This window comes from Mus pahari, chromosome 15, assembly GCF_900095145.1.
Source record: "Mus pahari chromosome 15, PAHARI_EIJ_v1.1, whole genome shotgun sequence".
In the NCBI taxonomy this organism is placed as follows: domain Eukaryota; kingdom Metazoa; phylum Chordata; class Mammalia; order Rodentia; family Muridae; genus Mus; species Mus pahari.
This window is the reverse complement of record NC_034604.1, coordinates 19,863,840-19,869,352: the sequence shown is the minus strand read 5'-3', so window position 1 is coordinate 19,869,352 and position 5,513 is coordinate 19,863,840. Positions and strand designations below refer to the sequence as shown.

Genomic DNA, 5,513 nt, shown 5'->3' with positions numbered 1-5,513 from the left:
TAACAAGATCTGACTCCCTCTTCTGGAGTGTCTGAAGATAGCTACAGTGTACTTACATATAATAAATAAATAAATAAATCTTTAAAAAAAAAAAAAAAAAAAAAACAAAAACAAACAAAGACAGACAAGTTGAGCATGGTGATACATGCCTATAATCCAAAAACTTAGGTGGAGGCAGAAGGATGAGAAACCAGGCTGGGCTTCCCAAGATCCTGTCTCAAACCACCACCTACTCCCCACCTCCACAGAAGCAATTCAATAGAAGGTAATCTTTTCAACAAATAGTATTGAAGCAATTGAATATCCATCCATAGGTAGTAAATAAGCCATGACCTAAGTGTCATGCTTTACCCAAAAATTAACTCAAAATGAATCACATATAAAGCATGTCACTTTCCATACAGATACACACAGGAGGAGTTCTTCAGGACGTAGATCTTTGCAAAGAGTTCTTGGGCTTAACACCAAGAATATGGTCCACAAAAGAGAGAAGCCAGATTTCAACAAAATTAAAAACTTTTGCTCCACCCACAAAAATCTGATGAATGGAATGAAAATACCACCTACAAATAAATCACACCTTCTGCAAGACTTAGTATCTAGAATATATAAAACACTCTCAAAGCACTGTCGTTAAAAAATACAATCCAGTTTGAAAACAAGCAAAAATCATTTCCCTAAAGAAAATGTATAGATCACAAGATGCTGAAGGGGTGTAGCCCAGTGGTAGATTTCTTGCCTATCACAAGTAAAGTGCTGGGTTTTATCCCAATGACCACCTAAAAACAAACAAACAAAATGTTCAACACCATTAGCCATTAGGAAAAAGCACATTAAAACAACAGTGAGCTACTGCATACCTACCAGAATGTGTCGTGCAGAAAATAGTGATAACATATAACGTGTGGAGGTCCAGGCCAGGCAGAGCTAAATTAAACAGCACCCACACACCAGCCTAATCTACCTAAGACCTTGTTCCAGAAAAACAAAAGGCAACAGAACACAAGAACCTGAACATGAACGTTTATTAGCTTTCATTTGTAATTTCAAAAACTGGAAGTAACCAGATGCCTAAAACTTTTAAATGATTAAAAGAATCATAAAAAGACACCACATTTGGTACACTTTTCTAGAGTTCCAAATGTGAACACTTCAGATCTCACTGTTAGTCCCCTATCAATCCTCAACACTGGACTAGGAATTCATTCATACTATGAAACGCTATTCAATAACAAAATGAAACTACTATTGATACAGTCAACAAGTTAGGTAAATATTATGCTTAGTGGAAACAGTCAACTCACAGGTAGGTACTTACTATAGCAAGCAATTCCATTTATAACATTTTCTTGAGATGACAAAATAATGGAAACAGAACAATTAGGATTCCAGAGCTTATGGAAGAGTGGGGGCAAGATAAAAGGATGATTTAAAAGCAATATAAAAGACTGAAGGTGACTCAGCTTTTAAGGGATTTGCTGCCCTAGTAGAGAACCTGGTTTAGTTCCCTGCACTCACAAGAAGGCTCACGACACCTATTCTCCTGTTAGAGGGAATCTGATACCCTCTTCTGGTCTCTGCAAGCAACGAATACACATGCAATAATAGCACACATACAATAAAAATAAGCTTTAAAAAAAAACAGCAACATAAGGAAATCTTTTGAGGTGGAAATTCTCTGAAATGTCTCTGTATAAGAGTGTACCGTAGTTTAACACTGTGCATAGTTTACAAGATAATACCAATGGGAGTAACTGGATGAAGGATACAAGGGACCTTCCTGAATTGCTTCTTAGTTTACATGTGGACCTACAGTAATCACACACTAAAAGTTAAATTTACCTGGGTGGTAGTGGAACATGCCTTTAAACCCAGGAAGACGAGGCAAGACTTCTGTGAGGTCAGACTTAATTCTAAGAAAGTCAGCACTACAAAGAGAAAACCTATCTTGAAAAACAAAGGAATAACAAAAAAAAAAAAAAAAAAAAGTTTAATTTAAGGGGCTGGAGAGATGCCATTGCAATTAAAGTACTGGCTGTTCCTCCAGAGGACCTACGTTTGTTTCTTAGCATCCACATGACATCTCATGACTACTTGTAACTCCAGGCTGAGGGAATCCATGCCTTCTGGTCTCTGTGGACACCAGGCACCTAAGTAAAGACTTACATGAAGGCAAAACACCCATACACATAAAATAATAAACTAAAATGTAAAAGAAAGTTTAATTTAAAGGGAGAGGGGGAGCATGCTTTACTCAGCCTTTGACCAATCCTTCCTCCTGGACATAAAGTACACAGACACAAATATCACATGCTATGCTACCCTCAAGCACCAAACACTTAAGCAGAGATGGGCACAGCATAGATCAACACTGACGGGCTTCACACAGGTCAGGCATGAGATCCAGTCTCTGAACAAGCAGCAGCACTTTAAAGAGGGTAATATTGGAAAGAAATCATATATAAAGGTACAAAGCCAGAAATAAGCATGATCCCTTTACAGACAGGTGCATGTGGTTGTGAGATAACAAAGATAGGATACGCCAGCCTGGATGTAATTGGGGAGGATACCCAGAAGCCTTCCCTACTAACCTAGGGACCAAAAGCAATGATTCCCCTCCAGCTACTTATCCCTATACCAACCAATCTCCCCACCATCCTCTCTCTGCAGCACTTGCTGTAAGCTATGGTCATTAAGTCTGGACTCATCTGTACTGTTTTATGCTACTCTGTTCTCTACTTTGGGGTCTGCCATACATTAATCACCCAATAAACATGAACGGAATAAATGAGCATGCAGTAAGTATCTACTCTTAGTCCTATTCTATACAGCTGCTGCATTCCTTTCTTCTATTTTACCCAAGAATGAGAAGTATATGTAGTACATAAATGAGTGTAAAAACAATGATATTATGCCTGTTGTTTTCCATAGAATGGAAGTCTACTCCGAAGATTAGATGATTCTATCTGGTCTGTGGAAGTTATCCATGAACAAACAACAGCAAAAACCTGGTACAGTGGTCTGTGGCGCTAGTCCAGTGATTCTCAACCTGTGGATTGCAACCCCTTTAGAATTGTTGAATGATCCAGGGGTTCATTTAGTTCCAGGGGTTCTGACACCTTTTGATCTCCAAAGGCACTGTATGCACTAAGGGCACAGACATACATACAGACAAAACATCCACACACATAAATACAAACAAATCTTTAAACACACACACACACACACACACACACACACCGTGCTAGCACTTGGTGGGCTGAAGCAAGAGTATCGTCACCAAGTTGGAGGTCAATGAGCTACACTGCAGAGGTGCTACATAGTGAAACCTTGTATCAAGCCAGTGCCCCACCCCATAATGAAGCCAATCTTGTTGGCTCATGTTATAATCCCAGCCTTTGGAAGAGTGAGGTCTGAAGGTTTCTGTGAGCTGAGGCCAGCCTACGCCAGAATGAGAAACGCTGCCTCAACACAAAAACAAAAACAGAGAGTAAGAAGGCAAGGTCAGTAAGTCATGCCAGAAGCAAAACTCTTACTAGGTAGCTGGGATTTCCAGAAGAAAAACTACAAACATATTCATTTTGCTCATTCATTTGCTCAAAACACATCTACTGAAAATCTACTCCTTATCAAGGACTGTAAAGTCTATGAGAACATCTGACTAGTAAAGAAAGCTATGACAATCTCCGCTCTCATTAAGTTCTATCGAGGAAGTCAGACACTTAAGCCTTTGCACAAATAAAAAACCGTTCCAAGGTTGTACAGTCTGCTGCTTAAAACAAATGGAGCTGGAAAGATGATTTGGTGGTGAGGAGCACTGACAGCTCTTACAGAAGACCCAAGTTTGATTCACAGCACCAACATGGCAGCTCACAACTATCTGTAACTCCAATCCAAGAGGTCTGAAGCCCTCTCCTGGCACCAACAGGATACAGACACAAATGTGCATGCAAAATACCCATGCACATTTTAAAAACAATAATAAAATAAAACGTGTACTAAATAAGTCGAGGAACACTCTCTAAACCCAGTTATCACTGACTTTTGAATAAAGGCTTCTCAGATTTCAAACCACACACAACCTGGAATCAAGTTTAAACACACACTAGTTCAGTCGATGTGGATGGGTAACTTAAATATTTCTTTGAAACTCCCAAGATCATGAAGATATTTCTAGTCCATGAACTACATTTGAAAGAAATAACAAGGCTCTGGAGTTCCACGGAAAGATCTTCAAGCTATCCTGTCAAACGCAAGATTCCTAAAGGCGAGTACACTTTGTCTCTTTTATTCACCATAGTACTCCCAAGTCTTAACACTGAACAGACAGCACTCAATAAACATTTACCAGATAAATAAATGGTCAAGATGAACACTATTCAACTCTAACACGTTTTGGCTCTTGAATGTTTGATATGTGGCTACTGAGTGAAGAGCTGAACTTTTTAAATTTTAATTTTAAACAAATCACATATGATTAATGGCTACCACGCTGGGCAATGCAGGTCTAGACACAAATTCGGAGCAAAGAGCACTTAGACAACCAAAGGTGTCTGAATCTCAACTCTGCAGCTTAGGTGTGACCTGAAAACTTTAACTTCTTTGAGGCCTCATCTTCATCTATGAAAAGTAGGACAAGCTCTCCTACTTTCTAGAGTTCTTGATAAGATAAAGTGGGGTGTGGGTGACATAATCTGCCCTCCAGAAACAATTCAAGAGCACGACTGTTCTGCCTTTTGCCCACAGGTACCAGAAATGCCAAGCGAGTTTGGTTCAGTGGCTCTGAAAGAAGGCCAAGGTCATAAATGTGGTGGGGGGTTGAGGGGGGTCCCCTCTGCAAGGCTAAGTGCGAGGCAGTGACGGTGCAAGTCATTCCGATTCCTGGCCAGCCTCTCCGAGCATTGTGCTCTGGGCTCCTTCATTCATTCCCACCGCCCGCAGCCCGCTACTTCCCAGGTACAGGGCTCGCGCCCGGGCCCGGGCGCCCTCCCCGGTCGGTCCGAACCAGCTAGGGTCAGCCGGGTACCGCGGCAGCAAGTCCCACCCGGCCGAAACCAGGAGCCATGTTTAGCTGTATGTACCTCTCTGTCAATAAAACAAACTTCCGTCTTCTGAAGAAAAAAAAAAAAAAAAAAACGGTTTCTAACTCAATGTCAAACTAGGACGCCAACTCGCAGCTCTGCGCGGCTGCCCGGCAGAGGGAGACGCCGCGCGCCGGGCGGCCCGGGAGTCCCCGCCGCCGGACCCCGCGCCCCGGCCGCGCGGCCACAAAGGGCCGAGGAGGCGGGCGCGCCCGGGCCTCGGCCCGCTCCGCTCCGTTCCGGCGTCACCGGCCGGCCGACCAGCCGTGCACTCACCTCGGCCCGCGCGGCGGCAGGCGCTCCTCAGGCCGGCGCGGGCGGTGGCGGCGCGCTCCCGCGGGCCGCAGCGCGGGCGCTCCTCTCGGGCCGCCGTCCGCCGCGCCGCCTCCTCGGCCTCTGCCGGCGGCGCCCCCGCGGGCAGGCGGGCCCGGC

General features: G+C 43.4%; 1 protein-coding gene across 2 annotated transcripts in view; it reads right to left on the bottom strand.

Moving 5' to 3' along the window:
• Window positions 1–5,467, bottom strand: part of Galnt1 (polypeptide N-acetylgalactosaminyltransferase 1) — a 67,986-nt gene extending 62,519 nt beyond the window's left edge. Inside the window, exon 1 of one of the 2 annotated variants that reach the window (XM_021214613.2) lies at window positions 5,358–5,467. The gene's annotated coding sequence lies outside the window, so the exon portion shown is untranslated. Of the gene's footprint in view, window positions 1–5,081; window positions 5,117–5,357 lie in introns of those variants that run through there. The other variant, XM_029546936.1, reaches the window with a different exon arrangement.
• Between the last annotated feature and the right edge of the window lie 46 nt (window positions 5,468–5,513).